At 43.3% G+C, this 25135-nt stretch overlaps 2 long non-coding RNA genes across 2 annotated transcripts in view; one reads left to right on the plus strand and one right to left on the minus strand.

Moving 5' to 3' along the window:
* The window catches only part of LOC117877438, a 76813-nt gene that overhangs the window by 29329 nt on the left and 22349 nt on the right, over nucleotides 1–25135 (plus strand). The gene's annotated exons all lie outside the window — the stretch shown is intronic.
* LOC117877437 overlaps nucleotides 22245–25135 on the minus strand; it is a 43838-nt gene continuing 40947 nt past the window's right edge. Inside the window, exon 3 of the long non-coding RNA XR_004645713.1 lies at nucleotides 22245–22320. This is a non-coding gene — a long non-coding RNA (uncharacterized LOC117877437). The remainder of the gene's footprint in view (nucleotides 22321–25135) is intronic.

Here is a 25135-nt window from a genome sequence, read left to right on the forward strand (position 1 = left end):
TTTTATATGGGTTCCTATTTACCCCCCACCCCCACCCCGTCCTGATTTTTTACACTTGCTATCTGGTCACCCTAAGTGAGACACTGGCCAAGGGTTTTCCATCTCCTTTTCAGAAAATAATAGAATTGTGTTCTTATAGTACATCCATATGCAAGATATTATAATGGTCTTGTAGGGAAAGGATCCTGCCTTTTTAAAATATCCCTGGAAGTAAAGAGAACTAGCCCATCTGAGAGAACTGCCACAGGACCCTCTGTTGCTTAGCCCATCTGACTGGACTTGGAGTGAGTGTGTGAGTGCACGCGAACACAATCAAAAAGCATGTGAAGGACAGTGAGCTCTCTAGAAGAGTAAAGCCATGGCACAGGCTCTAGAAAGGTCACCAACAAGTTACCACTCTCTACAGATCCTGAGGGCCATTTGGTGCTACATGCTACAAATGTAGTCTAAACTAAAAATACATCATACTGCCTGGGAAAGACCTAGGAAGAGGTCCTCCTGGGGTAACTGGCATTTGCCATGTAGTGCCCACCACTTGGAATGGACTCAGGGGCAGTGTGCAAACATAATAAGAGGCTATCCTATCTGAAACTCAAAGTGGGACCCTCAGGGTCTGCAGGCAGCTGCTCTGTCTGCAGTAGGAGCTGAGCTTTACTTTCAGAAAGCCGCTCTTGTGCACACCTGTCATCTGAAGGCGGTGTTTTATGGGACATCGTTAGCAGTCGGGCCTGAGGAAGATCGGTTATGTGACATAACGTCCTTGAATTTCAGATGAAGTGGAGGGTGTGTGTGACTGTGGGATGGGGATGGTAGGAGAGGACATTTAGTCACATGTCTTCTGCCAATTTGCCAACCATTGTGATTGCTGGTAATAACCTATTCCTTAGGGTGACCTTCCAGATCTCCTAATCAGGTACTGCTAATTAAAAGATAACAGGCAGGTGACCTCCACAATGAGGGCAGTGGAAAAGATGCTAATTCCCGAACAGAGATGGTAGATCTTAAACAACAGCGTGAAACTTTTAAAATACTGTAGCAGCTTTTCCATATTCCAACTTGTCGTGGGGTGAGATGTTCTCTCTTCCCTTTTTAAAGCAATTTGAATGCAGGTAAGAGATGCCAGAATGAGCCATCTGGAAATCTGCATACTCTGGTTATTGTCAAAACAGTTACAGCATAGGGAAAGGGAGAAGTTACCCACTGTGCCTCACACCACCTGGTTAATGTACTTCAACTCGGAGCAGGAGAGGTCCCATCTAGTGGTGATGGGGGAAATTGAGTCACCATGGCTCATTCAGTCTTCTGAAGTCTGTCACCTCGATGGTGGCTGTGTGATAGACCTCTGTCCTCAAAGATACTGTGCTGAGACCTGCCAACTCATTTCATATAGGGGCTCCCAAGCAGCTGTCAGATGTCAATAACATTCAGTTATTACCAGCTTGGGCAAGGGAAGCAGTCACCTAAAAGTGGCAGACACTATATCCTCTTCCTAATCCTCTGAACTATTCAGTCTTCTACCCTGGGTCAGAATGGAACCAGGCCCTTTTTGTTTTTGGATGTTTTTTGGGGGAGGATACTTACAGCATGAGCCTAGTAATAACACTGCCATGCTGAGCTCCTTTATAGGAGGGAATCTTGAAACTTCCACTCTCTGTGCCCAAGAGGCTAGAGAGGTTGGTTTCTGCTCCCTGACATGTAGCACACAATGCAGTAGACTTTGGAAAATGGGTAAATGTAAAGGCACATGCTAATATTTCCTGAGTTGTGGGCAGTAGAGGCTCTCACCACTAGACAACACTGCCACTACTGCCTGAGAACATGATGAAGCTCCTGCAAAACCTAATGGAAAAGGTTGTTAGTTTAGTGCTTCTGTCCCTGCCCCTCTTCCATAAGAGAACAGTCTGGGCAATACATTCCAGAATATTTGACTGGGAAGTGTTTCTAACTTGAAAGCATTTAACAGGGTGAATGCCCAATTCTCTATTCTTTGGATGGACTGATGGAAGAGAGACTTGGGGGCAGATTTTCAATCTGGGTAATTGCATTCTGCCTCCTTGCAACTTCAGTTGGAAATAGGCTTCTTTCACTTTCCCTTAACATACTTTGTATGGTTGCTGTACAGCTGTTAACCAATTGCCATGTTCCAATGCAGAGGTCACTCCTGTTACTGGGTGTGTTGATTCCTGAACTTCTCTATTATTCATGCCTAATAGGGTCAGAAGCAGCCAGACTTGTTCAGAACAGATGCAGAAGCCTCCTCTGTGGGTTTATGACACTATGACTCTTCAATGGGGAGCTGATCTGCTGAGGGTGGGAACTGGAGGAGGACCTCTTTTCATGCCATCATCCTCCACACATCACTTGAGCTTGTCAGCACTCTGCATGGAACCCCCTTTGTGCTGTGTAATGCTCTTAACAAGGTGGTTGGAGACCATGACCATGACAGCAGGGTGTGAAGGAGGAAGCTGTGCAGTTATGGGGCAGTGGTGTATGAGGACCTACCCTCCTTTGCTTCACTGTCCTACCACCCTCAATTCCCCCTTGTCTTCAGGCTGCGGCCTTGCTTGTTCTAAGACAGGAAGCTAATCCTCCTACCCCGGTCCTAACAGGATAACCAGAAACTCAAGGAGTTGGAAGCTGTTGTTTGTGCTGCCATCACAGGACCAGGACCCCATGGTGCTAGGTGCTGTTCAAACACAGAAAAAAGAGATGGTCCCTGCCCCAAGAGCTCTACTGAGTGAATTACTTCCCTGGAGGAGGTGGTTTTTCCATAGTTTACAGAGCATTAAGTCTCTCTAGAAATATAAGGTATTATCAAGGAGAAATATGATCTCCAGCCAGAGAAAGCCCTCCATGATTAATATTGAGCCTGAATGTGAGTAATGATTAAGAATGTGGCAGCCCAACCTGAACTTTCCCAGGGGAAACTCAGAAAAGCAAACCCAGCCCATAATAGCCACTAGTCTTTGTATATTATTAAACAAATAACTTTACTACAAAAAGAAATTTAAAATGCAGCATGCGGATAAGCAGTGTCCTCACCAGAGGTCACAAAGGTCACAACCATTGATTTTTTTTTTCCCTATGGGATGTTGTTTCGGGAATACTAACTGGCCTGTCCCAGGCTGTATTCAAGAAGAGGGAGCTCACAGATGCATTTAATCAATCAGAATTATTGACTGTGTTTTTGGGGGAAGAATAAATAATGGTCAATGACCTGGCTTAGTTGAATGTACTTTCCTTGCTCCCCATTATGCCTGGGGAAAGAGAGATCATGCCAGCCTGGGGCCATGGCCAGAGTCTGTCCTAAGCAGGTTTTCTGGAGTGATTCATCTCACCCAACCCCTTGCATTAGGATAAGGGACAAGACCGATGCCCTGCTCTCTTGTTGAAGCCAATGTTGGGTATATGCATCAGAGAGAGATTCCTCCAGTGTGGCAACTCTCCAAAATGGAGTAAAGCCTGAAAGACTGCACCATGGAAGCCTCTGCTCTTGTAGGAAATCGCAAATGCACATCAGTCAGGGTGGGAGGAAGAGGACCGCACAGCAGCCTGTAAAATATTAACAGACCTGACCATAGTCACGGCTTCCTGGCCTTGCGGCAAGTCTAAATGTACCCTGCAATTTCTGTTCTTGAGTTGTATCTGATTGTATGGCTATTTCCTCTAAAATGGTGAACAAAACCTTTTGGGCAGACTCCCTCTATTTTCTACAACAGGACAAAGCCCATGGGTCTAAAACTACCAAAGATTTTCTTGTTGCATCCCAATGTATGGGTGTCTCACTTGAAAAATAGGGAGGCTTCTGGTACAGACAAAGGGATTGGTTTCTAGAAAGCACAGTATAGGGCAGGGGTGGCCAGAAGTTAATATGCGGCTCCTTATATAGGCACCGACTCTGGGGCTGGAGCTACAGGTGCCAACTTTCCAATGTGCTGGGTGGTGCTCATTGCTCAACCCCTGGCTCTGCCACAGGCCCTGACCCCACTCCACCCCTTCCCACCCCCTCCCCTGAGCCTGCCATGCCCTCGCTCCTCCCCCTCCACCCCAGAGCCTCCTGCATGCCACGAAACAGCTGATCGGGAGGTGCGGGGATGGAGGAGGAGGTGCTGATCGGTGGGGCTGCCGGTGGGCGGGAGGCACTGAGAGCAGGGGGCGGGGAGCTGATGGGGGGGCTGCTGACCTATTACTGCTCTTTGGCAATGTACATTGGTAAATTCTGGATCCTTCTCAGGCTCAGGTTGGCCACCCCGGTATACGGGATTGAGCAAACTCGTGAGCATGGCACCATGGGTGGAAGCACTCACATTCACTTGTGTACAAGGTTGGAGAATCCTCAAGGTCAACAAAAGTAAGATGCAAGAGATCAGATTTGCACATAGAAATCAGAATGCAGGGAACATAAAAGTGGCAAACAGAGGCCTGCTCACAAAGTTGAAATTTAAACTTAAAAAAGGCGTTGAGGGTAGAATGGGCACATGCGGAGCCCAAACGAATGCACAGTCGAGACCGCGAGTGAAAAGGTAAATTTGCAGAATGAAGTATAATACTTGTGTGGAAAGGGTGAAGGAGAATAAGGGCTCTCACAATATAGTGGGAGCAAGCGGGAAGAAATGGGAACATTAATAAAAGAGAAGGGTGAAATCGGGTGAGAACTGTAAAACTGCTGAGCTTCTGAACGGCTATATAAAATCCATCTTGAACTAGGAACTAAAAAGAAGTATGGATAAAAAGTGAGGAAGACTTTACAAAAATAGCTAGTGAGTGTGGTCTTCAAAAGAGGAGGGATCCTGACAATTATCTTAAATACTTAAATTACTAGTAAAATTACTGAAGTAAATACTTCTTTTCTTTCCCTTTTGAACATCATCAGTGTGCACATAACAGGATAAACTGGAGCAAAGTGGTCCCTATCCAAAGGAGCTCGTAATTCACATTGGAGATAAATAGATCAGATTGGGGGATAATGGATGTGTGTATGTGTATATGTATGTATATATAGATGTGTGTGTGTATATATGTGTATGTATGTATTTGTGTGTGTGTGTATATATATATATATATGAGAGAGAGCACGCGTAATGGAACCATGAGCCATTAATATAGAGCTTTTAACAACAAATCATGCCAGACAAGATATCATGTGGCTGGAGAAACAGGTCCTTGTAGATTGCTGAGCAGGATCAGAGCCTTAGACTGTAAGCTTCTCAGTCTGGCACATGTATATTGTGTCTGAATAGTACCTAGCCCACTTTTGAGTACTTGATCCAAAATTTTCAAACTTGGGTCCCTAAAGTCAGGCATTAAGGGCCCTAAATAAGTAGCCTGATTTTTCAGAGATGCTGAGCACCCAGGTTTCCCGTTATTGATTTTTAGTGGGAGTGAATTCCATAAATGGAAACTGCCTGTTGAGAACACCATTATGCCTGGCACAAGCCAGTACTGTTATACATTTTGCTTTCATGAGCTAGTATAAAAAAATGGCATTAAATTCAGCATTTAAATACAGACAATAGCTACTCTTTATGTATTGTCCCTCCCACATACTTCTTCTCTTTGATGGCTCTGAGACAAGAAAACACATTAATTTTATTACTATTATTTAGGGCCAACAGCATGCTTGGCACTGCATAAAACACAGAATATGCAGTCCCTGTCCCAGAGAACTTGGCGTGAAATCTTGGCTCCACTGAAGACAATGTGACTTTTGGTATTCACTTCAATGGGGTCAAGATTTCTCCCTTTATCTAACCAGAAAGAGACAGAGAAGAACGACATGCTGAGACACCCAACAGAAGTGACTAGGATTTTTTTCTCCAAACATCATTCTTAGTGCTTTGATAGGATAATTTTAATGGCTATTCACATTCCTCTCTCCTTAAAATCATGAGATCATAAGAAAAGCAAAACTCTCTTCACTGCCAATCCTTCGAGTGAGTGAAAAAAGAAGTTATTTCTGCCGATAGAAAACTGTCAGTTGGCCATAAAAGTGGTAATGTTTCTCTGCACAACAGCATTTCCACCTGGGTCAAATAGGGGACTGAACATGTTTCTACTCTGGCATCCTAGATCTCTGATATTGAATCCTGAACTGGTGCTAAAATAATGCTGACAGACCCAGGGGCCAATGAAGATCTGACAGTTTGAGCTTCAGTATCTTGTCAACTTCCAGGGCTAGAAATAAATACCAAGCTATTTACCAGTTGGAACATTTACCTTTTATGTGATAGGTCTAGACATGAATGACACAAATATTCTTGATGTGCTTTGGTGTCTGGTGCTTTGCAAAATACCATATCTGGTCTTTTAAAAAAATTCTAATTTACCATTTTTTCTCTGTGAACTATGATGGGATTTTTAGTGATCAGTAATAACACTGAGAAGCCATCTTTATACTATCTGGAAGCCTAGAATACCAGCTTTCAAATGACATAACATAATAATCTTGAACTCTAGCAGACTGAAAGATTGGTGCTAAAATCAATGGCAGAGATGTATAAATGTAAAGGTAATTACAGTAGTGAAGTTAAGAAACTAGTAAACCTGTATGCTGAACCAGTGATCAGAAGAATTGGTCCCTGGTCACATCTGTGGTTTTGCCTAGGAGGAAAGGAGGAGAGGACAACATTTCTTGTTTATTTTATTTTTTTATAACTATGCAGAACTTTGGTTTGCCTGTGGATTTCTCCCTGGCTCAAATTCATGCCAGAAAATGAGCGCTGATTTCACACCACTCTGAAGAGTGTAACTCTCCTAGGATTCAAACAATGCTCACGCTTCAGGTTCTGGCAGGGGCTCTATTAATTATCTCTGTCCACCTTACTTCCATTCCAGGAAGGTCTGACTGTGGCTATTGAATGGTGTAGGGTTATTTGCAAAGTTTCCTGCTCTTTTCTCCCTTCTGAAAAGCTTGCCACCACTGTTTCTAGATCAAGCCATCAAGAGCAAAACTGAGTCTGATGAAAATTTTCCCTTGATGCTGACAGTCAAAAATTGAGTCTGAGAAGCCTGAATGTTAAGGAGCCAGTGTGTTAACGTGGTCCAATGCTTGTCTCCCTTAGCCAATCTGCGTTGGCACAGATTTGGCTCCCTTCCATTCTGAATAGTAAGTGTCCATACCCATATGGTGAAAAGCATCTCTTGGCACCATAAGTTATTAAAAGAGAGATGCTGTTCAGAACAGCTGCATCACAGGAACCCCAGACAAAACAAATTCCCTTCACACCTTCCTATTTTGGTCCCATACCAGAGACCTTCCTTTTAAATGGGCTCTTGGTCTTCTCTGATCCGCTCTGCTAATCTGCATACACTAAGCAGTAATCGATGACCTCCTGTCTTGCTCACTAATTTTTATGCTAATTTATGGATCTCGCTAATCCTTGTCTTCTTGCTGAGTGGCAACATTTATAATATGCTTGAGGATCTGCACCACCAGCTGTCCAGCTGGGCTCTGGAGCTGCTAGGCAATCCCCAGCTAGAGCTGAATTCTGTTCTTACCAAAGCTCCTGAGAAGTGGTGAAACTGTTGTCTGACTTATCTCGGTTAAAGTGCCGTTGTTGTTCGGCAGAAGAATTGGATTGTGGGGACAAGGATGCTTTTGCTACTGAAGGGATGATTACCATAGAGGAAGGTTATCTGCTAGCTCAGGAGGATGGTAACAGGATATGTAGCCTTTTGGTGGAAGGTCCTTGATTCAAATTCAGCCCAGGTCACTAGTAACTAAATTGTTCCTATCTGACTGTGTGGTGGCCTGTGTGTTGGGGTGGGTTTCAGTTCACGTCTTAGTGGAAAGGTGTCCTCGTGCTCACCATAACTGGCCCTAACTGTTCTTGTTGGCAGAGATGGCCAACCATTGAATTAACACAGGGACTAACCTTCTCTCCCTCTGGAGTGGGTCCTTTCGGAGCAGGTTGGTGTGGAGAAGCTAGCACCACCATTGCCTTGGATGTACCAGGTCTGGTGACAGACTAACAACACTGAACAATAAGGAGAGCCCCCGCCCAAGGGAGGGAAAGTTGGATGACCACTGCCATTTAGCTTGTGTAAGGCAGTATGTAGTAAACAGTGTTCAATGGAGCACTTGCTGGTGGTCTGCAGAGAGCTGGATGGTCATATGGCACCAGCTATTTGTTTTCTCCTAGTAAACTTCCGGTTTAAAAAGAAGCCCGAAGTACACTCGTTTCCTAATGTGAGTATTCTGTGTGAGGAGTTGCTATAGTTCCTGCAGGGATGTTTAGTGATGAAGAATAGGGCAATGACACATGGGAAGGAGGATGTCAAGAGGTAATCGCTGTAAAATGTGTCTGTACTATGGGAGCTTGAGGTACCCTGGTGTAACATGAAGCTGGTCTCAGGATGTGGGTTGAAAGGACTAGTGGAGAAGGAAGATGTTAGAGATTCCAGCTATCACGTGCACTGGGTTTGTATATTCTGATTGGCTTAAGTGTTTTAAATCTAATGCACAAAATCAGACATTTAAACTTCATAATATTGCTGAAAGTTAGAAGCTCCTGACTGATCATTCTCCAGCTCTTTTGCTAAGTGAGTCCTGTTTCTGTTCCCCATAGAACATGAGAAGGAAACCTGTTTAGTATAAAATTGTGTGTGTATCTCTGGGGTTTGTGATCCAGGATTGGGATTCAGGAACTCTGATACCCAGTGATACATGTGCTATGAACACTCATATTTGGGGTCGGGAAGGAATTTTCCTCCAGGGTAGATTGGCTGAGGCCTTGGAAGTTTTTCGCCTTCCTCCGCAGCATGGGACAGGGATCTCTAGCAGGAGGGTTCGCTGCCAATTGAAGTTACTAAAACACAGGATTTGGGGACTTCATTAGCAGAGTCAAGGAAAGGGTAGGGACGGTTTTGTGGCCTGCAGCATGCAGGGGGTCAGACCAGATGATCATAATGATCCCTTCTGACCTTAAAGTCTATGAGTCTATGAGGTAGAGGAGCTGCACCCAAAAACTGCTGCTTTCCACGTCTGAGGAAACAACCCAAACGTGCCTTTAGCTCCATGTTTCTAGTGCACCAATCATGATGACACCTAGATAACAAATACAAGCATGAAAAGTGTTCTGGAAACAGCACTTTCTCTGCATCTCCCTTGACAGGTCTTGCTCCTTCCTCAGCAGGAGACACCTAAGGGAGAAAGAAGAATCACCAGCTGAACTGACTCTGAGGAAGGGCTATGCAAAGGGGTATATCTTATTCTGACTCCTTTGGAGCCCAAGGCATGAACTCCTGATCTCATGCAGCCACCCCTGCAAGCTTTGTTCTGGGTACAGTTAGCTCCCTCTGTACTCATCCTAGTATTCTAAAGGAGGCAGGGACAGGAACAGGATTGGATTCTCTTACTGGTTCAACCCAGCCCTAAGGAAACAGTCACTGGCCCTGTTCCGCCACGTCTGTGAAGATGATAAAAGCTCTGCCCCCATTTTCTGCTGGGGGAAGGGTGTGGCACACAAATGATACTAGATACCTGCCTTTGGGTTTTATATTTTGTGCCCTATGAAACTGCTCTATATGCATGTCTGTTGGACCAAGCAAGCACCACACAGTATCTTGCTCTGTAATGGTGTCCAAGAGATGGAAGAAAGACTAGGTCTTAGGTACTCTTGAAAAACATACCCAAGTGCCTAAGTCACATTGACTTTCAATGAGACTTTGGCCATGTCTACACTACGAGATCTACAGCAGCGCAGCTGTGGTGCTGTAGTGATTTCAGCATAACCCTGTGATGTATTTGCAGCCTGCGGTGATGGAAGGGGTTTTTCCGTCAATGTAGGAACACCCCTCCTCAAGCAATGGTAGTTAGGTCTATGACTGCATTCTTCCATCAGCCTAGCTGTATCTACACTGGGGGTAAAGTTGGCATGGTGATGATGCTAAGTGGTGTGGATTTTTCACACTCCTGAGCTCCATAGTTATGTTGACCTAACTTTTAAGTGTAGGCCAGGCCTGCGGCTCCTTCGGGCCTAAACACCAGATTTTTACGAAGATATTTAGGTATTGTGTAAACCCCACAAGGTGTTTACCTCCATCTTTATGTGCCTAGATACCATTATAAATATGGCTCTAAGTCACTTTGGAAAAGAGGACTTAGGCTTCCAAGTCACTTAGGCGCTCTTGCAAATTTTATTGCTTAGCTTGTCCATCCAATAACCCAACTCAGGGGTGCAGGATTGTTCCCTAAAGTCTCTCCGTCTCGCCATTGCTTTTTCCAGTGTTCGTGTGGTTTCTCACCTTTGTGAAATTATTTCACACCCTGGGGAGACCATTTCAATCTAGATTTCACTGCTAGGAAGTTTTTTCTAATATGGAGTGTAAGTTTTCAATTGCTTAATTTCACCTTGTTCCTTCTAGCTTTACCTGCTTGCACTGCCCTAAATTCCTCCCTCTTGACTATTAAACCTACCATGTTCCCCCTTAGTCATCATAGTCCAGCCAACCAGATTTAGCTTTTTTAATCTTTCCTCCTAAATTAGTCCCACCAAGCTCTTAACCATTTTTGTAGCTCTTCCCTCAATTCTACCCTTTGCTGAAATGCCCAGAAGTGAGTTTGCTATGCCAAGTGTAGTCCCACCAGAGTCATGGAGAGAGGACTTACCACCTCCCTGCTATATGATATGATGCCTCTGCAGCCAGGCAATCCCAAACTTCATTGCTTTTTGGTCATTCTTTTGTACTGCAAACTTGCATCTAATGTCACATCTTTGTCCACTCTTGCCCAGAGGTGTCTAAGCATTACTGATTACAGTCTTCTTTCTCCCACTGAACCTTGGTTGCTGTTGATTTTTTCCTTGCTTTATTTCCTGCCCACTGTTCTTAAAGTCCCTTTGGATCATCTCAGTTGGAGTCTTCAGTTCTTTACAATCTTTTATGAATTTCACTAATGTGCTGTTTCCCCCACACCCTTTTTCAGATCTGAGTTTAAGGGTGGGTTTGAAGGAAATTAGATTTGTACACACTTGCATTTTTTTATGACATATAAATTCCTGAAGTGTTTTCTCCTCCCACCCACAAAAATTCCTTCTATCTTTCCCCACCACTAGAAATGAACATCAAGTCTTGTTTGCCATGGCTTTTACAGAAGGATTCCTTGGATAATTCTTCTTAGCATATGCACAATGTGCCTCAGGTGGCACATGACCAGGATTCATCACCAAATTTGGTCCACTGGTTGGATCACTAGCTTCCCTGGCCCAGGGTGGGTACTGACGGGGAGTACAACAATGTGGACTGAGAGTTTTCTCTGCTTTTCATTGAAAAGACAGAGAAATTGAATTCTTTTCTCCCAAGTGTGTTACCAAAAAAAAACAGATTTAAACAACTTAAATAAAAAAACACTTCTCATTTCAGCTTCTCAGGTTTCATTTCTTTGGTATATCTATCCTAACCCTGGTAGTTCTCTAGTCCTCCAGAGAATCTTCCAGGGTAAGTGAGACCTGAATTATAATGTAATGAAGAAAAAGCAAACCCCACCCACACTTTGTTTTTCTTGAGGGGTGGAGGGCAACCTTTCAAACCTTCATTATAACTCATAGAACAATTAAGGACATCCCCCCATCTGTTCCCGTTTCCATATAACTTTGAACCATTTCGTACTGGTAAGTTGGGAACAGTTTGATGCCAGAACTTAAGTTCCAATCAGACTTCAGCAGCACAAATATTCACTTGAGAATGTGAGCTCTGAAATGATGTGAACCAGGAATTCCCACCTCCCACTGCATGGTTAGATATTATGGTGATTTGAGTTGACAGTGATGGAGGCTATTGAAAGACCAGAGAGAGAGAGAGAGGGAGAGGTGTCTTTTACATAAAACAGTAGGGGAACCATGTTTATTGCCACTTTCACTGTCACTGGCGTCTTTGAAAGTGTAGAGTAAATTTGCAGCTGTGTATTGCTCCTTCAGGAAAAAGCAGACCAGGAGCTGTAAAGAATATGAGACTTTCCAACTAGGCCAGTAAATAAGTTGCTATAATATGCCAGGTTAGGGGCCAAAGGGTCTGCTATGTTAGGCCTAGAGAACAGAACCTGCTCTTTAAGCCTTTAACCACATGGGGGCACCAAAGCATCACATTTCCAGCCATAGCATTCCATTATGCTGTGCTCAAGAGGTCACTTATGAGAGAGAGCATTGGGTTCTCAGCACAGGGAAGTGTGCTGGAAGAGGACAATGGCTTGTGCTGTGCAATCCACACTCTCAATAGACATTTTACTGATTATTATTCCATGTGGGGAGTGTAATTGGATTCCACATAGGAGGACTGTGTAAAATGTGTATCTCCTCTGTCACTAATTACTCCCTATAGGTGATTAGAATTCTTGGCGATGGGCACATTAAAGATTGATGCTGGCTAAGGATGGAAGTGGCTCCATAAACCACCAGCAGCAGCTGTAATGGCCCAGGAATGGGTTCTTGGCACCTACTATTGTGTGGTTAGTTCCAATATGTACCCAGTTACTGCTTATTCTTTGTGCTCCGTGCAGTTTTGCCGTGATATAACGAAGCCCACCTTTTATTTGAAGGTGTGATGTCTGCCTTTTGGTAACTTACCCAGTAGGAGAGAAACTAGATTATCCCCATCAAACCTTCTATAATCAAACCAATGAGTACAGAGCTACCATTGGTCAGTAATGGCTGTGTCATTGTCAAAATGATATATGCACTGTCGTATTGATGTATTTGACATATGCATGTCAAAATGCACGGTTTCCTTTCAAGATACCCCAGACTCCTGCCCTATGATTAGTCCTTGTGCACTATCACCCTTCAATGCCATGATTAAAAACCATTAGTCAGAAATCTGGAGGAGGAAAACCAAACTCATGAGTAACAAAAAGCAACGCTCTCCATGGAGTAAAACAGCCACTCTATGCAAATGGGTTGCATAGGATCCTCCATTCATAAATATACGTATATTGCAGATAGTGGTGCAAGTTCATCCTCTGTGAACTCTGTTGGTGTCGGTGCTACAGAGAAATGCGGCCCAACACGTCTTCCACATGTTTGGTGCGGTGTAAACTGTCTGCACATAACATCTTAAATCCGTGTTTTTCTAGCACTTTTTTCTGCTCAGACTGAATGTTTTCTGCAGAGTTAATGTCTGTGCCCCTAGAACACAGGGTATTACAAATACAATAAAGAAGTTTTGAAAATAATTTGTTTAAATAAAAAAGTTGTGCGCCAATTCAATCCCAGTAAAGACTATTGAGTCACTAAGGAGGGGAGCTCTTCTTCTGCTCGGTGAGAAGAGCTAACCACAACAGCTGGTGAGGCAGAATAAATTGCTGAGTGGTGGTAGCTGTTGAGCAAGCTGCAAGTGGGAGTTGGAGTGGGGGATGTTTGGATGTGAATGACCTTGTGAATGAAGTAGGAACTCAGTGTAACGGGTTGGATCACAGAAACCGGTCCTGTGGTTTCGGCGGCGGGTACGCCGAAGGCATGGGACCGGCGGACCTCCCACAGGCATGCCACCGAATCCATGTCACCAGCGGACCACCAGCAGGCATGCCACCGAAAGCCTCCTGCCTGCTGTGCTTGGGGCAGCAAAAAACATAGAGCCGCTGAGACTGCCTGAGTGTCTGATTGCATATGTAGTACAAGCTACTGGTTGTGACAGCAAGCCACGTTCTCTGTAGCCTTCATTGAAATACTGTGTTCATCACCTTCTTGTTACCATATCTTAGTGGGTTTGTACTAAAGAGAGACCCTGCTGCAGTCCTGTGCACCCACAGACGTGGCTCATCGCTGAGGGCCTCATAGCTGTTGCTGTGACTTTCAACACTGCTCCTTGGCAGTCATCTGTATTCCCATAACAAAGGCTGGCCAGTTGGAACCTGGGAGTCACTGACTTTGTGATCCTTCCTTGCCCTTTGCCCTTTCTCTCTTCCCGGTTTAATGGTATTAGTACTGATTTAATAGCATTAACTTTTTAAAAGTCTTTCTCAGACCATCCAGCTCCCACTGGCCCATGTCACCAGTTCTAAGCCATCCTAGCTCAAGGCAGCAACAGCCTCTTCTTGCTCGTCTGTCCTGGGGCTGGAGTGAATGGGAGGCCTGGCCTAGCCACAGCTGCTAAGTGCTATATACTGTCCAGTGTTTGTACAAAGTAATTTGCAGGGGGACAAGGAAGATGATGCATCTACTATAGTAGGACAGAATCTGCTAGGAGCCTCCCCTGACTAAGGCTTTTCTCAAATCCCTGTCATTTGGCCCATAGGGGATGTGTGGATGGCTCCAGTTGTTGGTAATGGGGTCCCTGGCTAAGCATGTGAGAATAAGGAGAAGTTACCTTCTAGGGATAATTAGATATTTGTCTGCTGTCTGAGCACCAACACATTCATCACAGCTGTGCTGCCCTCTGTTTTCCTAAATCCCTGAAGGTCTTCTCCTTACTTGGGGCTGACTAGTGCTGCCACAGGGAAGGGTTTATTTGGGGCCCTTGCTATGAGTTAGTTGGTTTGTGTTAACTGTGTTCTGTAATGAGTGCTAAAGCTTGCCTGAACGGAGTGTGTTTCTGTCTATTGCCCAGATACCTCTTCTTTCACCCATTTCTTTTACATGGGGTGGACGATGAAAACTGCCTGTTGTCATGGGAGAGCGATTTCATATGCAGAAGTGAAATGCAGGACTGTGCATTTAAGGTAGCAAGGCCTCCTATTGTATTTTCTACCTTGTCTAGGTTCTTTTACTGCAGTCATCATGGTGTCTGAGCACCCTCTGGGATATTTACTTTATATATGAAGCCAGATCTCCTGAACAGGTTCAGCTGGGTAAGGGCCACTAACCAGTGCAGACCAAAAGGGATTCAGAGTGGGATCTCTATTACTTGCTGCATTCTATTTCCTAGGATACATTTTTTGCTTTTTGTTAAATATATTGTTGGAGCAGGGATTTGTTCCTTCCAGACACTTGGCTTCCTCTCACATGGATATAAAACCTTTAACTTTTAAGATGCTGGTGTACATCCAACCTCGTTACGGCTTGGGAATTACCCTGTGATGGCTATTAGGCCTCTCTGAAATTCATTTGATGGGCCTCAGTCCTGTCCTAGTGGATAGTGTCTGGATCAGAAAAAATACCATCACAATTGGCACTAACGGGCCCCCTCGATAGTAGTCTTGGCAAAGAGGACCAGGACTGAATGGACCATTATGTAACTGGATGCTTCAGTTGTGATTTGAAGTCTGAAAGTTTAAATAAATGGAGACTAAACTCCCCGCTCAACCGTAGAGATGGCCCTTTCAGAACAGCAAAAGTGACTTTCTAAACCAGGGGTGGCCAACCTGTGGCTCCGGAGCCACATGTGGCTCTCCAGAAGTTAATATGTGGCTCCTTGTATAGGCACCGACTCTGGGGCTGGAGCTACAGGCGCCAACTTTCCAGTGTGCCGGGGGGTGCTCACTGCTCAACTCCTGGCTCTGCCACAGGCCCTGCCCCTACTCCACCCCTCCCCGCCCCCTTCTGAGCCTGCCATGCCTTTGCTCTTCCCCCTCCCCCTCCCTGAGCCTCCTGCATGCCACGAAACAGGTGATCGGGAGGTGTCGGGAGGAAGCAGGAGGTGCTGATCAGCGGGGCTGCTTGTGGACCGGAGGCACTGGGAGCTGGTGGGGGGCAGCTGATAGGGGGGCTGCTGGCATTTTACTATGTCTTTGGCAATGTACATTGGTAAATTCTGGCTCCTTCTCAGGCTCAGATTGGCCACCCCTGCTCTAAACTGAATCCTTTTTCTTTGACAGACCTGCTCCCTGCACATATCAGGGTAACTTCTCCTGACATTGCAGACTAAAGACAGATTTACTGCTTTTTACTCCAGTGAGCCCCACAGAACCGGTGCAACTACAGGGATGAGCCTGGATTCTATTCTGACTCACACACCAACAGAATTGTTAACTGTGTTTTGACTGCAGAATCTTTATTGTTGCTGATGGGTGAGATCATGGACAAAACCCAGCTAGATTCCTGGATTGCAGGCAAGCTTGCAGGGTTGGCAGTTAGATAAATCGACTTTACTCATAAACTAGGCACATTGGATATAAACTAACAGAGCCAATAAATAAACACAGACCAAATATATACTGGTTTTTGCAAAGTCACTTTTCAGAATTGAAAGGACTGTTCAGACAGGCTCAAAGTAAGTGGAGGCTAATTTCATCCCTTGATCCCTTATTACTCTGGATCAGACTTCTTTGAATTCTAAGCTATAGTGGTGGCTCTTCAACTTCTGTTCTCCAGGCTACTTTTACAAGTGACTTTTTTAAAAGTTCTGATTTTTCGGAGTCTAAAAACGAATGAAATCATTTGCAGGATACACAGTGAAGCTGCTCAGTATTTGAACTTGTGCTTTGGAATGGTGAACAATGAAGATTTATGGCATCCTCTTTTCTTGTTCACCATATGTGAAAACAAACTAGATCGGTACGAATGCTTTCTGTACCAACCCATAAAATACTTACAGTATTTTCATAGTAACATATTATGAATGAAGTGAAGCAGGATTTCTCCCTAAAAATCTTATCTTATATCTGTGAATTGGTGAAAGACCTCCATCTGCAACCGATTTATGGCTGTGAGTGTTTCACTAGCAGTTAATCTGGTCAATAGTGTAAAAAAAATGAAGGCTCTAGCGATTATCATTATTAGTCCAAAGAGGCCAGTATCTTCAGATAATGAGAGTCTCAAGCCTGCTCCCTAGAAATCCTGGCCTTTCTGGTCACGCTTTTCAAGCTCTCTTGCTTTGGTATTCCAGATCTATTTTAAAAAGGCTAGCAAACAAAAACAAAGGCTGTAGCAGAGAAGCTGAATGAATTCTTTGCACCAGTCTTCACTGCAGAGGATGTGGGGAAAATCCCCACAGCCGAGCCATTCTTTTTAGGTGACAAATCTGAGGAACTGTCCCAAATTGAGCTGTCAATCGAGGATGTTTTGGAACAAATCGATAAATGTAACAGTAAAAAATAAGTCACTAAGGCCAGGTGGTATTCACCCAAGAGTTCTGAAGGAGCTCAGATATGAAACTTCAAGAACTAACTGTGGTATGTGACCTATCACTTAAATCAGCCTCTGTACTGATGACAGGAGGGTAGCTAATGTAACTTTTTTTTTTTTTTTAAAGGCTCCAGAGGTGATCCTGACAATTACAGGCCAGTAAGCTTAATTTCAGTATCAGGCAAATTGGTTGAAACTGTAGTAAACAACAGAATTATCAGACATACAGATAAACACAGTATGTTGGGGGAAGACGTTTGGGCCTTTGTAAAGGGAAATCATGCCTCACCCATTTCTTAGAATTCTTTGAGGGTATCAACAAGCATGTGAACAAGGGTAATCCACTAGATTTAGTATACTTGGACTTTCAGAAAGCCTTTGACAAGGTCCCTCACGAAAGACTCTTAAGCAAAGTAAGCAGTCATGGGATAAGAGGGAAGGTCCTCTCACGGATCGGTAACTGGAAAAAGATAGGAAACAAAGGGCTGGAATAAATAGTCAGTTTTCACTATGGTAAATAGAGAGGTCCTGAAGGATCTGTATTGTGACCAGTGCTGTTCAACATATTCATATATGAACTGGAAAAGGGGGTGAACAGTGAGGTGGCAAAGTTGGCAGATGATACAAAACTACTCAAGATAGTTAAGTCCAAAGCTGACTGTGAAGGGTTACAAAGGGATCTTACTAAACTGGGTGCCAGGATAACAAAATGGCAGATGAAATTCTATGATAAATGCAAAGTAATGCACACTGGAAAACATAATCCAAACTTCACGTACAAAATGTTGGGGTCTAAATTAGCTGTTATCACTCAAGAAATGGATTGTGGATAGTTCTCTGAAAACATCTCCTCAGTGTGCAGCGGTAGTCAGTCAAGCTAACAGAATGTTAAGAAACATTAGGAAAGGGATAGATAATAAAAACCCAAAATATCAAAATGGTACTATATAAATCCATAGTATGTCCCTATCTCGAATACTCCATGCAGTTCTAGCCCTCCCCGCCCCATCTCCAAAAAAGATATTTTATAATTTGGAAAGGTAGAGAGAAGGGTAATAAAAATGATTAGGGGTATGGAACAGCTTCCATATAATTAGAGAAGAAAAAGACTGGGACTGTTCATCTTAGAAAAGAGACAACTATGGGGGATTATTTTAGAATCACAAATAGTATGGAAAAAGTCAATAAGGAAGTGTTATTTACTTCTTCACATAGCACAAGAACTAGGGGTCACCTGATGAAATTAATAGGCAGCAGGTTTAAAGTAAACATAAGGAAGTACGTCTTCATACAACACACTGTCAACCTGTAGAACTCATTGCCAGGGGATGTTGTGAAGGCCAAAAGTATAACTGGGTTAAAAAAATTAGGTAAGTTCCTGGAGGATAGGGTTCATCAATGACTATTAGCTAAGATAGTCAGGGACACAACCCCATGCTCCAGGTGTCCCTAAACTTCCAACTGGCAGAAGCTGGAACTGGATGACGGGTTGGATCACTCAATAAATTGCTCTGTTCTATTCATTCCCTCTGAAGCACCTGGCATTGGCTATTGTAAGAAGACAGGATACTGGGCTAGATGGACCACTGGTCCGACCCAGTATGACCATTCTTATGTTCTAAAACCCCAACGGTTTATTTGTATTGCAGTAGCACCCAGAGGCCCTACTCCTGACTGAGGCCAAGATCTCAGCAGGATTCTGAGAAGGACTGGACATTTTTATGGATAACAAGAATATCCAAATAAATAAGTATAAACATTTTTTAAATCAAGGGTTATGGAAACCCTCATGCTTCAAGGCACACAATGATCACGAAGTATTGCAGGTTCAAAGAAAAATTCCTCTGGGGACAAATTATCTCATTAACTGCTTCTTGTAGGGCATCTTGCACCTTCCTCTGAACCATCGGGTGCTGGCTGCCATCAGAGTCAGGATACTGACCTAGGAGGGCCACTGGTCTGATTCTGTATAATGAGGCCTATACTGGGAGCTGGGTACACACATAAAGGACACCATCCCTGCCCCAAACAGGGATGTTATTCTGAGAAGGGTGCAGAGGCAGTACTGGAGTTTGAGTCCAGGATCTCCTGTTTATTCTGGCTCTGATATTTACCTCTACTAGCTAAGCCTGAATAAAAGCACTCCCTCATTAATACAAATCATTTTTCACTCGGAAACAGTAAAATAACAGATTTAAATGCCTGCGGCACTGTCTTCCTAGAGAGACTGTTCCCCCCCCAAGAGAAACTCATCACTTTCCATGATATATAATCCTCCTCCTGGAAATAGGGGTAGAACCTGGGTCTCCTGACTCTCCATTCAATGCCACTAAACAATGCCGCTTCTCCATAGGATCTGCAGTACTCAGGTATTACGCTGATGGAGTGCTGTATAAGCACCTTGATGGAGAAAGCTCAGCAAGTCTGTGGTTCTGAATTTTATTTGTGCGACGGGGAAAAACACCAAACACTGATAATGTAAACAACAAAAATCCTTCACCTCTTCTGCCTCCACTAAAGCTACCACAGCAGGGGGCTGCCTGACTTAAGTGGCTTGTTCTGCATCTGTTTTTGGTGGAAGCGAGGTTTCTTACAGCTGTGGTAGAGGGCGGAGTCTGCAGTTGCTTCAGATATGGCCAAAGGAGAACTTGTCATGTAGAAGCAATGCAACACAGCTCTTTTCCATATATTATGTAATAACTCTGTTCAGGGCTCTATATCTCTGATCCGAGTTCCATTCACACTCCCCTTGCCCTCTCTCCTCCACAAATAATACCTGCCTCCATACTCCTTTCATCTCCTCTTCTTCCTCACAGGAGTTTTCATGCCTCCTTCCATACTGTCCTGTATGCTTGGAATGCCCTCTCCAAGTTTGTTCTCTTAATTCATTCCTATCCTTCCTAAACACTCATTTCTGCCATGAAGCCAGTGAGACCTGAAGGAGAGAACAAGAAATTTTAAACACAACTGCACCAAGTCACTGGGATCTTACCATTGTCCTCCTCTTTCCTCTCCACCTCTTTTTGCATGTGCGTGGCCGTCACTTGAGAGTGCATGATTTCTTCTCAGTAGAGATTGACCCGGGGTTTTTGCTATGAGGCACCTAGAGTACTTGTAAGTGTTTGAAAAATATTTATTAATGCAACAACCCTCTTTTGTTCGGTCTTTGACTATTTTGGTAGCAGCCCCTATTCTGCTTAGATTTGACTATCTGCATTTGGCCTGTGGCAGACCTGTTTCCTTTGACAATTTTCTTGGCTGCAATAGAACTAATGACTCATGTGAAGGCATTCTCCATATTGGAGGTTTCACACCCAACATAACCATCACATGGAGTAAGTAAATGTAGGTTTTGTTAATTGTTAGAATCACCTTTTGGGGACCTATAGTAGAAAAGTCTCCTTTAAAAAAACAAACAACTTTTTCCTCTAATCAGTGATCCATAAAAAAATGAGTGAACCAAATTTCAAGACTGTAGCTCAAAAGGGCATTTGAGCTATTGAAATCCAATATGAAAGTCTGACCTCTGATGGAAAGGTCAATACTGTACTGGGATAATAAATGAGCACACCAAATTTTGAGATTCTACTCAGTGAGAACATGGAATTTAATATAGTTCTATTCTATGTGATATAAGATTAGCCCCATTTTGTAAACGCAGAAAGCAAGGCAGAGAGGTTTAAGAGATTTGCCTAAGGTCACAGAAAAGGCTTGTGTCAGAACTGAGATTAGGATTTGGGAATCCTTTGGTTGAAGTCCTTTGTTCAGGCCATACATCTTGCATCTTAGCATGAAAATGATTAAAATAATATTCTAACATCTGATCCTATAAAATAGTAATGGACATATCTAAACCACGTCACAGTGTGTGCAGATAAGATGTTACTTTCATATGGATTAGCTGATTTCCCCCCAGCCTGGACTTTCTCAGTCTGATCGTCACATATCATTTTAAGAGTTAACCCCATCTCCAGCTGCAGCTATTCGTTATCAGCCCCTTTGCCTGTACCACTTCCATTTGTAATTTAAACACCCTAATTTAATAGGTTTGTCTCATTATTTTGATTAATCATATTAACTCATACTAATTAAGAGATGGATTTAGGTAATGACAGAGGTTAATGGAATCAGTTTTCACTTTCCCCTGTTTTTCCAGGTTTGGAGGGAAGAGGCAGGGTAGAAGGGGAAAATAAAAAGAGAGGCTGGAAAGAATGAAAAAGAGAAACTATTGGGGGGAAAATCGCAGTTGGCAATCAGAAATTTCCTGCTAATTGAATGTCTGATTTTATTAATGATGAAATTTATAAAGGTCCTTAAGAAAAGAAAAGAATTTAGCCAGTTCAGCAGTTAAGTGTGAAAATTAACTAACTCTGAGATAAAAGTTAAAAATATCCATTTTCTTTTCTAAAAAAAAAAAAGAGGGGAAAAAAAGCCTTGTGTGATATTTCATTCCATTAAAGCTTTAGTTTCCTTTGCCTTGTACTGCCAAATGGCTGGGGGCTTGCAGAGAATAAAATGCCCTGGATGACTGTAGATTTGCAGACCGTAGAGGGTAGCAAGGTAATGCCTGGGTCACCAAGTTCAGCCATAGTGCTGATTCTCCCTGACACTACCCCCAGTGAGATGTTGATCTAATTGTTTTGGGAAGGTTTACAGCTATGACGCCTATTCTCTGGTTCTGCCTTAACACACCTGTCCCTCTTATACCCAGGAAAACAGACACCCAAACACAGTGTGAAACTCCGTATGAATCCTGCACCGGTGCTGTGCACTGCAGTTCCAGATGAACAAAGGCATCAAAGATTAATCCTTTACATATTGACATCCTTCCAAGACCAGGGTCCTGTGATTATTACTCCTGGGGGTCCAGCAGCACATTGATCTTATTCACTTCTACCCTGTACCTGTGTTGTCTTTTATGCCTGTGCAAAGTAAGGGTAAAATGCTACCATTCTGATATGGGAATGTTTTACATCCATTCTGCCCAAGTGTAAATGACAACACAAGGGGCAAGTCAGAGAAGAACTCTTATAGTTTGTGCTCTATGCTGCTTTAATTGGCCTGATTGCTTGGATACACATTTGAGTGCAAAGCACATTTGTTCTCATTGGGGTTCCTTTTCCATGAAGAAAAAACATGGTTCCAGGTGCTCATGTTACTGGGATCTCCAGACTCAGATTTCCTCATTTGCAGTGCAGCCCTCTCTGTGCCATTATTATATTAGTGCATGAAACAAGCAGAGCAATGCTCCTTAGACCCATTCCTCCATCTTCCCTCCCATTGTCTCAGTCATCTTCACATCCCACGAGGAAATTCACCAGGTGGCCTGATGATAACACAGAGTAAATGGAATGAGTTCACAAGACAAAACACAGCACTTGCCCTCCCTAGGCTGGGGCCGGAGCATTCAATACATAGGTGGGGTAGTCAGTGAGCAGTTAACACTGGTTTTACCATCCTGTGAAAAGGAAATGGAAAACACTTCCCTTCTTTCGAAAGCTTTCATCTCTTTATAGAACATCCCATAAGAAACTGAGTTATTGTGTAAATGCTCAAAACACCAAAGTGAAGGTTTAACTCTTTGTGAGAGAGAGAAGAGTGTTTCTTTTCAAAGTGATAAAGGACAATTACCTGTTCCGTAACTGGCGTTCTTCGAGATGTGTTGCTCCTGTCTATTCCACATTCCGCCCTCCTTCCCCTCTGTCGGAGTTGTCTGGCAAAAAGGAACCGAGGGTGGGGGGAGAGCGCAGTTCCCCATATATCATGATATAGAGGTGCCACTCCAAAAGTCGCAGCGGTGTTCCCCCAGTACGGGTACTGCTAAGGGAAAAATTTCCAGCACCGGTGCACGTGGCGGGCACGCACACCTACTGTGGAATACACAGGAGCAATCACTCGAAGAACTGCTCATTCAGTTCCAGTTATGTAGAAAGTGAAAATAAAGACTTAAAATGCTGAAAAGGCAGCCATTAATTTAAATTAATAAGAACATAAGAACGGCCATACTGGATCAGACGAAAGGTCCATTTAGCCCAGTATCCTGTCTTCTGACAGTGGCCAATGCCAGGTGCTTCAGAGGGAATGAATAGAACAGGTAATCATCAAGTGAACCATCCCCTGTTGCCCATTTCCACCTTCTGGCAAACAGAGGATAGGGGCACCATCATCTGCCCATCCTGGCTAATAGCCATTGATGGACCTATCCTCCATGAATTTATCTAGTTCTTTTTTGAACCCTGTTATAGTCTTGGCCTTCACAACATCCACTGGCAAAAAGTTCCTCAGGTTGATTGTGAGTTGTGTGAAGAAATACTTCCTTTTGTTTGTTTTAATGTACCTTGATATCCAGAACAACATATTCATATAAAAACTTTCAACATCCAAATCACAAAGTTGCTTTGTTAACAAATACGTAATTTATCCTGAAGTATCTAAATGCGCTTTACAAATCTTTCTCAAGAAGGACTTCATCCACCAATGAAATTTATTTTTATTATTTCTTATTAATTTGTAGTATCGTAATGCCTAAGAGCCCTAATAATGAACCAGAACTCCATTGTGCTAGGCAGTGTACAAACATTGAACAAAAAGTTAACCACCTGTGGACTGGAAAGTATGTGGAGTAGCTGTTGTTGTGTGTGGTGTCTGCAGAGGCTAGAAGGTGACTCTCCATGTGGGAATGCTGGGCTCTGTGATTGCTATACTCTCTCTCTTAACTATAACAGCTGGACTTTGAAACTTGTTTCCAAATAGTCATTGAGGTGCATGGTGAACATGTAAGGGGGAGGGATAGCTCAGTGGTTTGAGCATTGGCCTGTTAAACCCAGGGTTATGAGTTCAATCCTTGAGGGGGCCATTTAAGGATCCAGGGTAAAAATCAGTACTTGGTCCTGCTAGTGAAGGCAGGGGCCTGGACTCAATGACCTTTCAGGGTCCCTTCCAGTTCTATGAGATAGGTATATCTCCATATATTATGATGAAATATTTGTAAAAGTTTTTCATGAAGAAAATTAACCAATTAAAAAAAAAAGACCAGCTCTAGTTATTATATTTGTGTTTGAAGTAATAATAAATATAGAATTACAAGTTGACAGACAAGGGTACCCTTTGGCTTATTGTGACTATCAACCTTGGTTACTGCAGTGCATTCGCACGCCTTCAACAATTTTTTTTGGCTGAAAACTGTTAAACTGATGATCTCAAATGAGTTTAATTTCTCCAGACTGGAAGCCTCATACCTAATTTGACTGCCACACAGAAGAAATTTTAATATAAATTTTGTAAATTGTTTTATTACCTTCTAGTGAGCTATTGAAATATTGAACTCTGAATTTGAGATTTTTCCACCCACACAGTTCTCCTTGCAGGATTGGGAACTAAAAGTTGATCCTTTCCTGGGACTCAGAGACTGGAACTATTGGAACAGTATATGTGTCAGTTGGGGGTGCTTGATAACTGCATGAGTTCTGGTGTATTCAAAGGTAAAGGAGCTTCAACTGGATATTCATGGCTCATTATTTTTACTTTTAATGCCAGTTACTAGAACCCAAGTCTGAGGTTCAGCATTCCATGCAGTCATTTGCTTTTGTTAGCTAAGGATTTGAGTGTACAATCCAAAATATGTGCATTGTCAGGAAATCCTAAGTGGGGAAGAATTGGTTATAATTCTAACCATTAACTGAAAATAGATAAAGGTAGAGAAAAGTGTAAGCAGGGTCTGAATGAGTTCTCCCCTGACAGCTAACTGGGACGGGGAAAAAATTCAGGAGCAAACTGTATTTACATGAACACACCTACTCTGCCAAGGTTTCCAGCAGACAGAGTTGTGTTGCTCAAAGTGATCAATTTTGGCTGGTGTTGGGTTACAAATCACTTTAGTACTGAATGCAGGGGTAGTGAAATGTTGTTATCAATGTTGTTGTCTTTATTGCATGAATAAAGGGGAGCAGAACTGTGCTTAACTTGTCCCAAATGAGGGGGTCACCCTCAACTGAAAGGACCTCATTAAACCAGGGGCTTGAATGCCAGACCCCTGTGAAAGTAAGAGGCATGGGGACAGGTGTCCCAGCCAGGAGGTGTGGATGCTCCCTAAGGGTCCCTGGTCTGGTTTAATCTGTTCCTCCCCAGTGTTCAATGATCAA

This window comes from Trachemys scripta, chromosome 4 (genome assembly GCF_013100865.1).
Source record: "Trachemys scripta elegans isolate TJP31775 chromosome 4, CAS_Tse_1.0, whole genome shotgun sequence".
NCBI classification, from domain to species: Eukaryota; Metazoa; Chordata; order Testudines; family Emydidae; genus Trachemys; species Trachemys scripta.